This window comes from Scyliorhinus canicula, chromosome 7 (genome assembly GCF_902713615.1).
Source record: "Scyliorhinus canicula chromosome 7, sScyCan1.1, whole genome shotgun sequence".
Classification (NCBI taxonomy): domain Eukaryota; kingdom Metazoa; phylum Chordata; class Chondrichthyes; order Carcharhiniformes; family Scyliorhinidae; genus Scyliorhinus; species Scyliorhinus canicula.
Genome location: NC_052152.1, coordinates 147,121,542 through 147,133,773, shown reverse-complemented (window position 1 = coordinate 147,133,773; position 12,232 = coordinate 147,121,542). Strand labels below are relative to the sequence as shown.

Genomic DNA, 12,232 nt, shown 5'->3' with positions numbered 1-12,232 from the left:
AGTATGGAACAATATAATACATGGCTGAATTTTATTTACAGAGTGTTGTAATCAGTGAGGGGTTGAGGGGTTTGGTGGAATCCGAAGATGGGGGATTGCACTCTATAGATGGGTGAGGTGCTGGAACGAGAGGCTCTCCTCTTCCATTTCCTCAACCTGAGGGTCTGCACTAGGATGATGAGGATCGCAATCACCAACAGTGATTCGATTATGTAGGACATGGAGTACCACGTCATGAATTTAGTACACCAGGTCTGAACCTCGCTGATCAGAGCTGAGCACTGGGGGTTTGTTGTACTAACATTTACGGTGGGGGTTGTGGGGGAAACGTGTCTTGTTTCCACACATATACATATGACATTCAACAGTAATAAGTGGGCTTCCATCATTTTGCTGTTCTTCTTCTTTCTCTTCCTTCTTCCTCCGGTATTGACAATCCTGGCTTCGACCTCTGTCTCGTCCTTTGAAACCTTTGGGATCAAGCACAGTATCTGTCAATACACAGTTTAAGACCTTTACTTGTTAGTGCATCTGTCTTTCAAAACCCAATTGACCCTTTAAAATGACTGGCTAAGTCACACCCTGTGACTCCCCTCATTTTTTTTTTTTTTTCAAAAAGCGAATTTAAAGACCAGCATACACCTAACAATCCTTCCTTCTGCGAGCCGTCTCGCAGGCTTTGCTGATTTACCATCCGAATGTTCCCGGATGTAAATAGCATGTGGGATGGCGGCCGAAGGGCTACCTAACCTAAAATGAAAACAAACTTGGAAACAAACATCCGAATGAGTTGCGTATGGGCCGCGACGGGTACGAGTTGGATGGGATCCCCGGGTAGGGCGTGCTGTGCCATACCCGAGCTTGGCTGACCAAGGGTTGGTTCTCAGACAGGGCGGGTCCTCAGTGCCGTTTGTCCACTGCCTGAGTAACCTGGAAAAACGGGTACGAATGTGTTTACCATGACTTGCAGCCTCTATTTCGCCGAATAGAGGGGCACCTAAAAAAAAACCAAGGGAGCCAAGATGCTCCAACTGAGGACATCACTGAAGTTCTCAGAGATATCTGCGGACAAGCTATTTGGCGTGTGGCCTTACAACTTTGGAAAGGATCTCCAATCAAACCGAAGTTCTCAAAAGTTTCGGCAGACAAGCTAACGTGTATGTGAGGTGGTCACAATCTTTTCAGCTGAAAAGAAGATGTCCATCCTCCAACTGAACAATGTACATTCCTGAAAACAAACAAACATAAAACGAAGACAAACATACGTGCAGGTTCCATCAGAAAGGACATCGTTTCCCTCAAACGATTCCTATCTTACATCATCTGGACACCTCACTTTGATTCTGCCTCTGTGAACAGGGTCACAAAGGGGTTGCCGTGTCGGGAGTCAGACACCGTGTCGTCCTGCTCTCCCGGATCCCACACCCTTGTGTGGATCAGGCATGCTATTTTGGAGTTGTGTGACCGGGGGTCACTCTCGTCATTGCGGACAAGTCTGTAGGAATTGTCCCTGTGCCATTGTGTAGCGTCGAGTGTGTTGTCGGGGTAGTCGGGGTCGGGTGGTGGGTCGGGGTTTTTGAGGTAAGTGACTTCCATGGGGTCACTGGAGTCGGGGTCGTAGTTGGTGCAGTGTGGGCTGTATGGCTGTGTGCTGTCGCTGTCTTCAGAGTCAGTGTCTGTCCTACTGTCTCTGCTGTGGCAGCTTGTGGGCGTGTCGGGGCGTGGTCTGTAGTGGTCTGGGGGCGGAGTCGTGGGCGAGTCCGTGGATGAACTGGTCTGTGAGGGGGATGGTGGAAAAGTGTTTCTGGTGGGCGGGGTGAAGTGTTCTGCTGCATCCAGCAGGACATGGTGAGCATGGTTGGCCTGTGTTCCATAAGCCTTTAACTGGTTTATATGGAACCACGCGGTCTTCCCATTAGGATACTTTATCCTGTAAACGGAGGGGCTAATTTTGTCCGAAATTGAGTAGGGTCCGGAGTATTTTGGAGCCAAAAAACTGCTGGGGTTATAAACAGATAACATTACCTGTTGCCCAACCTGGAATTCTGTGGTGTGTACGGTCTTGTTGAAACAGGCAGTCCGTTGCTGTCGGCGTTTCCCTAGCTGGACTGCGGCTGCGAGCTGTGCAGACCTCACAGTCTCAACTAGATCTTTAACTGCCTTTTCATGTGTGAGGGCCGTCACTTCGGGGCTTGTCATGTCCAGTCCTAAAAGGAATTCTGTACCTTTCATAGGGCGTCCGGTCATGAGTGTGTGTGGTGTGTATCCTGTAGATGTGGAGACAGTGTTCCTTATGAACATAAGTGCAAAGGGGAGCACTGAATCCCATGTGGAATTGTTCTCTTGAACCATTTTCCTGAGGGTAGTTTTTAGGGTCCGATTCATGCGCTCCACAATCCCGCTGGACTGTGGATGATACGCAATGTGGAAGTTCTGTTTGATTCCGAATATTGTCAGGACGTTCCTCATGACCCGTCCTGTAAAGTGAGATCCCTGGTCCGAATCGATACTTCGGGGTAAACCCCATCTCGTGAAGATGTGGTGGGTCAGGATCTTTGCAGCTGTCTTTGCTGTATTTGTTCGTGAGGGAAATGCCTCTACCCACTTGGTAAAGGTATCTATCACCACCAGAACGTATTTATAGCCATTCCGACAAGGGGGCAATGGACCTATAAAATCGATCTGGAGGTTTGTCCAAGGGCCGTTAACTGGGCGAGTATGCCGAAGTTGTGCTTTCTTAGAATACCGCTCCGGGTTATTCTGAGCACAAATCAGGCAATTCTCTATGTAGTGCGTTACATCATTCCTAAGATTAGGCCACCAACAGAGTTGCCTGAGGTGCCTCGTTGTTGCATCAATTCCCTGATGCCCGTGTCCGTCATGGAACAAGGCAATCATCTGATTCCTGTCCTGCTGTGGGACCACATAAAGTCGGTCCTTAATGATCACACCCTCATGTGTGGTCAGTGCGTGTTTAAAGTGCTCGTACGCAGGCACAAAGTTTCCCTTGAAAACCTCCCTGAGGTCTCCGTCCTGTTTTTGTGCTGCCACGAGATCTTTAATATCAGTTTGTGAGACTTGGACTGCGCTCACAGGGGCGCTAGCTGGTGCGCTAGCTGGGGGGGTCCATAAGTGTCCTCTCCTGGAACCTGCCTTAGCCAATGCGTCAGCCTTTACATTCCCAGGGGGTGATGACCTATGGTGGCTTCTTACTTTTATTATGCCGAAGGTTCTGTCCTTCGCTTTCTCTAGGATATGCTGGAGTAAGGGGGCTGATGGAAGGGGTTTTCCGTCTGCGGAGACAAAACCTCGTGTCCTCCACAGGGGCAGAAAATCTGTCAGGCTATTGCAGACATATAAGCTGTCTGAATATATGTCTGCTGGGCTGGGGAAAGAATCGGGGTGGTCCACTATGTACGCTATGGCTGCTAGCTCTGCTGCCTGCGCGCCTAAGTGACCTGGTAACTTAAGAGCTATCTCTTCGAGAGCGCGCCCCTGCGCGTCCTCTACATAGATGCCGCATCCTGTGATACGCTCACCATTTAAAACCGTGGAGGAACCGTCTACATAAATCCTCAAGGGTCCACACGTGTCTGTGGGCTGGGGGCTTTGTTTTGGGTTCCCTATCTTCCTGGGGGGTGTTTTTGCTAAAAAGGGTCCTGTGTTATGCAGGGGAGCTACAATTTCACAGTCATGGGGCTGTCCGGGGTATTGGAGGTTGTCTGCTAAGTATGTGTGGGTGCGTGTCCGTTTCACTGTAATGTCCCGTCCTTGTAAAAGTAGGGTCCACCTAGCTGCCCTAATCTGGCTAACTGAACCGTCCTTCAGTCGACCGTCTAGTAGTAGCTGTGTGGGTGTGTGTTCGGTTAGAATGGTGATGGGGTTGAGTCCGGTGATGTATGAGAAATACTGCACTGCCCAGAAGACAGCAAGGAGGTGCCTCTCACAGGCTGAAAATCCTTGTTCTACTGGGTCTAACAGTCGGGAGGCATAAGCCACTGGTCTTAGCTGCTCGTGCCGTTCTTGAAGCAACACGGCCGAGAGGGTTAGATCTGTGCTAGCTACCTCGATTGCGTACGGTGAAAGTTGGTCGGGGACTAGCAGCGCGGGTGCTGCACTAAGGGCTCGTTTCAACTCTTCCACAGCGCCTGTATGCTGCGGAAGCCATTCCCAGGGGGCTCCTTTCTTAAGGAGGTCTGAAAGTGGGGCGGCTTTTGTCGCGAATCCGTCGATGTGGTTCCGACAATAGCCAACCAGTCCTAAAAACGACCGGAGGGCTGATACATTCTGGGGAAGGGGCAATTTGACAATCGAATCAATTCTTTTGAATTCGATTTCGCGTTTGCCGTGCGTGATGACTGATCCCAAATACATCACTTTACTTTCCAATATTTGGGCCTTTTTCGGGTTAACTTTACAGCCAATTTCAGTTAAGAGTTCCAGGAGTTCGGCCAGAAGCGAAATGTGCTCTGCCTTTGTGTCTGTCTGCAGTAGTAGGTCGTCTACATACTGTACCAGACATTCGGGTCGGGAAAATTTTTCTAATCCACTTGCCAGCTGTCGGTGGAAAATGGAGGGTGAATTGTGGAATCCTTGTGGGAGGCATGTCCACGTGTACTGCTGTGTTTTAAAAGTGAATGCGAATTTGTATTGGCACGCTTTTGCCAATGGTATTGACCAGAATCCATTACTGATGTCCAATACCGTGAAGTACTTGGCGTTGAGACCCTGCTTGAGCATGGTCTCGGGACTAGTAGCTACCGTTGGGGCTACTGCGGGGGTTACTTTGTTGAGTTCCCGATAATCGATGGTCAGACGCCATGATCCATCGGGCTTCCTCACTGGCCAAATAGGGGCATTGTTGGTGGAGGCTACCGTTCTCAGTACACCTTGGTCCAACAAGCTGCCTATAACTTTTTCTATTTCCACCTCTGCTTCAAGGGGAAATCTATACTGCTTTTGCGGTCGGGGGTCCTGTCCGGTAACATGAACTTGTCCAGTCATTCTGCCACAGTCATGACGGTGACTTGCAAATGCTGTCCTGTGTTTGTTCAGTAGGGCCTTAATTTGTCTGTCGGTGTGGAGTGTAGTCAGGTCGAATGAGTACTCTCCCACTGCGCTAATCCGATTAGCGTAGTCTCCTACTGTGAGGGTGGCTGGGGCTCTGTCTGATCTAGCCATTCGCCAGACACACTGGTTCACTGGGTCGAACGACAAGCTGTGAGCGTTCATAAAATCTATCCCCAGGATGTGCTCTGCTGTCCGGGGAAGATTTACTAAAACTACGGGGTGCCTTGTGGAAATGTTCCCTAGCTGGATCGCTACGGGTGCTGTGATATGTCCCTGCTGCGAGTGTCCGGTGAACCCGCTAAGTGTGATGGTGGAGGTGGTCGGCCACGTGTCTGCGTGTGCCGTGGTTGTGGAGTTAATGGTGGTGCGGGATCCTCCTGTGTCCCACAGTAACTCTATGGGCTTCCCTTTGACTTTTGCCGTGACTACGGGCCTCCCTGATGAGTCCCATAGTGTGTCACAGACCCAAGTGGGGGAGCCCGAACACCGTCAGTTCGTCTCGTCCACATTGGTGGGTCCTGACTGTACTGCTACATTGTGGATGGGTTTTGCCTTGTTGCGGTTCAGAGTGCCTGTCTGCTGGCCTCTCTGAGATCGCTGGGGTGCTTGGCACTCTTTTGCCCAATGCCCTAACTGTCCACAGTTATAGCATTCCTGTCCTTTCTGTTGTGGGCTGCTCTTGCCTTCATTTGCCCATGCGGGCTTCTGGTGCTCTCTGACTGCTTGGATATCTGCAGCAGCCTGAGCCTCTTCTGGGGATCTAACCTTTGCTTTTGCCTGAAGCGATTGCTCCCAAGCGCGGGACAATCTTTTGAGGACCCATTTTTCGTTATGGGCCTCTTCTGAGGGGTCGTAATTATTGCAAGCGCTCTGTCCTGCTTCTGTTGCGTGTGAGATAATTGTGCGCGTCCACTTAACCATGTTTTCGCGGGTTAAATGCGCTCTATCTAGCTGTCCGAAAACTGCGCTGAAGTGAATCCACAGCCTTCCTGCGAATGCTGTGGGGTGTTCGGATCTCTTCTGCCTGCACTTATTCAATCCTTCTACGGGGTCACCTCTATTGTACCCGATGGCATCTAAAATGGCAGTGTGCATCTCCTCTAGGCTGCCTCCTGCCACGTTTTGTGGGTCGGGGAGGGCTGCCACTACACTCTGGTCTAAGCTCAACACGGTGAGCTTAACCTGCTCTCTCTCATCCAGGCCGTACATGGTAGCCTGCTGTTTTACTTTAGCGAAAAACTGGTGGGGGTCTGCGGTGGGGAGGAACGGAGTGATCTTTTCACAAGCGTCCCTTAGCTGGGTTACTGTTAAAGGGGTGGTGTAAGTTATGTCTGGGGCGCCTTCTGATTCGGCTTTCCTCTGTGTGGTTACGGGATTCATGGGTGCGGTTATGATCTGGGCTGTGGGGGGTTGGGGTGCCTGTCGTTTCTGCTGAGCTGCGGGCGCACATGTTCCCTGGACATAACGCTGCGCTGTCTCGCTTAATTCCTGCCAATCTGGGGCGTTTTCTCCATCTAACTGTGCTCCAAAGGTGCTTTGGAAGCCATTCTGCACCGAAAGCAGAGATTGCAATTCCGCAATCTGTTTCCTGCATTTCGCGTGGTCAACTGTGCTTTGTCTTTGTTCGGTCGTTGCAGCATGGAGTGCTCTCAAAGCTGCTTTGAGATCGGAACATTGCCTCTGCAATGCCTCCACCTGCTTTTCCGATTCCTGTCTTATCAGAACGGCACGTTGCACGTCCTGATAGGCTTTCTCATACTGGGTCTGGGAACTGCTCAGATGAGCTAGACAAGACTGGTGAGCCCTCTTGGCATCATCCACCTCTCTACCCTTCTCTGCCAACTTCCCTTTAAGATCCAGGTTTTCTTTCTCGATGTCCCTGACATCGACCTTACTCATTCGGTTCCTTTCCTCTAAATCTGCCCGGAGCGTCCTGATGACCTCCTCTGCGCCTCGCAACTGTGCCAAGCAGGACACAATCGCCATCGGCTTGCGTGCTTTTCCTAAACTCTTTTTGTGTATTTGAGAGAGGTTCTCCCACCAAGTATGACCTATACTTCCGGGACCTGTCTCCTCATTTGCACAAAACTCTTTCCAAAGGGGCCATCCCTTTCCCTGCAGATATTTGCGGAGTTCCAGCTCCCACGTGGGACACTGGCCTACTCTGCTACTGCTGCTGGTCGCTGCGACCACAAACTTTGCTGGATCCATCAGACGTTCCATTGCCTGCATGGCCATTTTCTCTGACTCTCTTTTTATAATTTGGAACAGGGGGTTGCTGGGGTGGTGTTTCGTAAAAAGGGTACGGCTTACGCTATTTTCCGATCACAAAACTACCGAAAGTTTGTCGCAACAAAAAGCTTTCAGTTTTACCTTACAGCCCTGTTAGTACGCATGCACTAAAACACACTTCCGAATTTCGCTTATTATTTTGAACACCTTGAATACTTGTGATCTCTTTCTTTCTCTGCAATTTGGAGTTCTAATTCAAATTTCAGGGTCCTGGACACTGTGGTGTTTCCACTTACAACAGGATCCCATCAGAGTCGCCACTAAATGTTGCACGTTTTACTATGGGCGTAAAACGCGTTTATTGGAGTGTATTAACACGCCTCCGAGTTCGACGTGTGCTTAACACTGCTAGGCTCTGTTCTATGTAATTATTTAGCTCTGGAGTCGCCAGTTGCCGTATAGGCAACGTCACAAGTATTCCAAGGTCAAGTTCAAAGTAATAAAGACGATACACCGATTAGTAAAGTTCAAACGATCAATATTTATTATACAGTTAATAATAAATACTCATGCACACACTAAGAGACTAAGCTACAACTAAACATAAGCAAACAGAATACTTATCTAACAGGAACAGGCAAGGTCAGAGAACGAGGCCTTCGTCCTGGTTTTGTCTGCAGCCTTCAGCAAGCGTTCTGGCACTTGGGAGTCTAGCGGGCTTGGATCGCGTAGCGAGCGTTGAACTTACGGTTTCGGCGGCTGGTGCTCAACGGCTGGAGTCAGGATACCAGGTGTCAGTCGGGGCCGGAGCACAGGTTTAACAGACCGGACAACACGAGGTCCCTATCTTTTATAGGGGTTCCGTTGTCCTTCCCTCTTCTCGGGCGGGCTCTACCTATTGGATCAATTTCTTATCGATACTGGATTAATTCCCCAATGCGAGGGGGTCTCCGTGATGGAGGGGGCGTTTCTTATGTCCTTTTGTTTGGAGGTTTCTGGTGCCTCGATGTCTGGGTCTTGATTGGAATGTGTCCATTCAGAACCAAATGTATCTATTGTGTGGGTGTTCAAGTCTGATGGCCTCATTAGCATGCAAAGCGTTTTGCCATTTGCACCTAGCTAAGGTCTTTTCACCTGAGCCCAAACTGGTTTCTGCTGCTGCAGAATGCAAACTGCTCTTTGCAGACTGCTGTTCTGGCTGAACTGTCTGTTTCTCAGCAGCCTTCCATTTTAGTTTGGCTCAGTGTCCATTTTGCGTGGCCAGCATGGCTACACTCCTCATTAGCCAAACTAGGAAGACCAAATCATAGCCGCTGCGATTTACTTAGCTGAAAATATTTTATAAATGTTCAATGAGTAACTTTTTGAAGATTTTTTTCTGAGCGACCTCTTGGCTGGTTGACATTGCTGACATGTTGAAGAGCAGCAACCAAAGGTTCTCTGGCCTAAAGATTGTCCTGGGAGAAGAGGGAGGCAAAGAAAGTGCTTTCCTGTAATTGGGAATAATGTATTCTCTGTTGCCAGGAAAATTAGTCCTTATACCCACTTACCATTGTCAACATAATGTTATGATCGCAGGTGATGTTATTATAATTGGACAAGAAGGAGGACGTCTGGTGACGACATACAGATGGAGGTCAGATGTTGGGTGGCTCCTGCTACAGCTTTCATTTTTTGGCCCTTTTCACCCAGATTTTGGGGAGTATTTTTATACGATTGATTCTTAGAAAGGTTGCAGCAATCAAAGGATGTTGAAACATCAGAAAAAGAATCCAGGAAGAAAAGGGTATGAGTGAAAGTCCCCCAATGATTTTCCTGGGGGGGTTCAGTGGGAGTAAAGATGGCAGGAGAAGGCTTGCAGAGTGGGGCCATGCCCATTACTGTGGATAAGCTGGACGAAGTGATGGCGGGGCAGTTTGAGTGGTTGTTTTCCAACCACTTCGACAGACAACGAAAGGAGATGATGGCGTCGCTCAAGGACTGGGTGGATGAGACGCTTGCCCCGATGAAGGAGGCTTAGGCAAAGTCATTGACGGAGGTGTGGCAACAAGGGAAGGTGTTGAAGGAGATGGAGGTGGCATTGTTGCAGCACAGCAACTAGCTCACCTCGATGGGTGAGGAGCTGCGGAGAACGATGGTGAGTAACGAAAGGCTGAGAGCCAAAGTGGGGGACCTGGAGAACAGGTCACAAAGGCAGAATCTAAGGATCGTGGGATACCCAGACGGGCTGGAGGGCCACAGAGTACTTTGAGGAGATGTTCGTCCGGTTGTTCGGCGTGGGGGGGGGGGGGGGTGGGGGGGTGGGGGGGGGGGGGGAAGAACCTGGGAGATGTGAATGGTGGGGGGAAGATACCTGGTGAGGTGGTTTCGAGAGGAAGTGGCTGGGGGTTTCTAGGAAGGGGGTGTGGGTGGCTGACAGTGACCAGGGGTAAGGCTGGGTCCTGCTGGTTGGGTGGGGCCAGGAGTAGTGGCTATCACTGATAGGAGGAGCGGGGGATGAGAGATCCCCATTCCATGGGAACGTCGAACGTGTGAGGGCTGGGGGGGGGGGGGGGGGGGGAACTATGGGCCAATATCTCTGTTGAATGTGGATGCTAAGATTCTGGCTAGGGTACCGGTGCTCAGGTTGGAGGAGTGCTTCACGAACGTGATTGGGGAGGATCAGACGATGTTAGTAAAGGGGGCAGTTGTCGTCAAACATTCAGTATCTGTTGAATGTGGTGCTTTCTCCGGCAAGGGAGTCTGAGGTGGTGGCGCTGGATGCAGAGAAGGTGTTTGATCATGCAGAGTGGAGCTATTTGAGATTTGGGATTGGGGCCCAAGTTTGCGGCGTGGGTTAAATTGCTGTATAACATAGAACATAGATATAAGGAACTGAAGGCGGGTGTGCGCACAAATGTGGTCAATTCAAGGTACTTTCCATTGCATAGGGGAACGAGGCAGGGATGCCCCATGTTCCCCGCCCCCCCCCCCCCCCTGTTTGTGTAATGTTCTTTGATTGGGTTGATGTGAACAAAGAAAGTTTGACTTTGTTTTAGAAACAAAGTTATTTATTACTAACACTACACTAACGAATAACTAAAATGTCTAAGATGAATACAGTTGGAAATAAATGTCTAACACTAATTTACACCAAGACACAACAGAGCCACTCAATTATGCGACTGCTCCCAAGTCCTTACAAACACCTTCTGAAGGAAAACAGAGTGCATCCGGGTCCCGGGACTCCATACTCGCCCCACCTGCTGGTCGGATGCTAGAACTACAACAGTAAAACATATAATTTATACAGTAATACACATGCAGATTATCGATCATAGAATTTACAGGGATGATGAATTACTCATATTATATACAGATAGTAGTCTACGTATTATCACAGTTTGCACTGGCGATAGAGCTCTTGGCCATAGCACTGAGCGACTTGGATAATTGGAGGGAGATAGTGAGGGGAAATAGAGCATAGATGTCGCTGTTTGCAGATGATTGGTTGTTGTATATCTCCAACTTGGGCTCTTCAGTGGGGGCTATAATAGGCCTGCTGAGGAGATTTGGGGTCTTTTCAGGCTGTAAGTTAAATTTGGAAAGAAGTGAGTATATTGTGGTGTCTTCTCCATGGGCGGGTGTTGCCATTTTGGGTGGCAACTACCCACTTTAGGTACCTGGAAGTGCTGGTGACTCAGGATTGGGCCCGGCTCCGTAAATTGAATTTTACGATTGTGTTGGGTAGGGTCAAGACAGATTTATTAAAGTGGGATAGCCTTCCCGCATCATTGGCTGGTCAGGTGCAGGCGGTTAAGATCAACATTTTGCCGTGGTTTTTATTTTTATTTCAGTGCCTACCGGTCTTTTTGCCAAAGTCGCTTTTTATGGTGGTGGAACGGTTGATTTTGTCATTTGTGTTGGGAGGTAAGGTGGCAAGGATTAGGAGGACAGTCCTTCAGAGAAGGCAACAGTTGGGGGGCCTGTTCCTTCCAAACCTGTTGTACTATTATGGGCGGTGATAGCTGAGAAGGTGCAGGGCGGGAGCGGGGAGCCGGAGACTTTGTGGGTGAGGATGGAGGCAGGCTCTTGTAAGGGGTCAGGATTGTGGGTGTTGGCAATGGCAACGCTCCCGTTTGCTCAGGGAAATATTCAGCGAGTCCAGTGGTGGTGGCCACGCTAAAAATATGGAGGCAATTTCAGCAGCACTTTAGGTTGGGGACAGGGTAAATTTGATGCCATTCCAAGGGAATCATGGGTTTGAGTCCATGAGAATGGATGTTAGGTTTTGGGGTGGAGTGAGGGGTGATGGAAATGAAAGAACAAAGAACAAAGAAAAGTAGAGCACAGGAACAGGCCTTCCGCCCTCTAGGCCTGTGCCGATCATGACGTCCTAACTAAAAAAATAACCTTCTGCCCTTACTCTATTTCCTCCCTTTTCATGTATCCATCCAGATTCCTCTTAAATATTGCTTATGTACCTGCTTTCACCCCATCCTCTAACAGCACATTCCAGGCACCCAGCACTCCCTGCATGAAAAATTTATCCCGCACATCTCCCTTAAACTTACCCCCTCGCACCATGAACCTGTGCCCCCTTGTATGAAAGGAGAGAAGGTTAGCACTCCCCTTAATAAGGATGGAAGGGGCCCTAGTGGCCTTACAACACATAAATGGTTAAGGCATTGCCATCTACTTAGTGGCATCTAACCATGTTTTTGTGGAGTTGAAATGCCCATCAGCCATGATTGAATGGTGGACCCACGCACACACGGGGAGGACGTGCAGACTCCACACAGACAGTGACCCAGCCGGGAATTGAACCTGGGACCCTGGAGCTGTGAAGCATTGATGCTAACCACCATGCTACCGTGAGGCCCTCGATGTGGACTCGATGGGCCGAATGGCCTTACTTCCACTCCTATGTCTTATGGTCTTATGGTCTTAT

General features: G+C 49.5%; 1 non-coding gene across 1 annotated transcript; it reads left to right on the top strand.

The window, feature by feature from the left end:
- The first annotated feature begins 11,879 nt into the window (after window positions 1-11,879).
- LOC119969821 lies at window positions 11,880-12,006 on the top strand. Its single transcript, XR_005461490.1, has one exon. It is a non-coding gene; the product is annotated as a U6atac minor spliceosomal RNA (small nuclear RNA).
- Window positions 12,007-12,232: the final 226 nt, after the last annotated feature.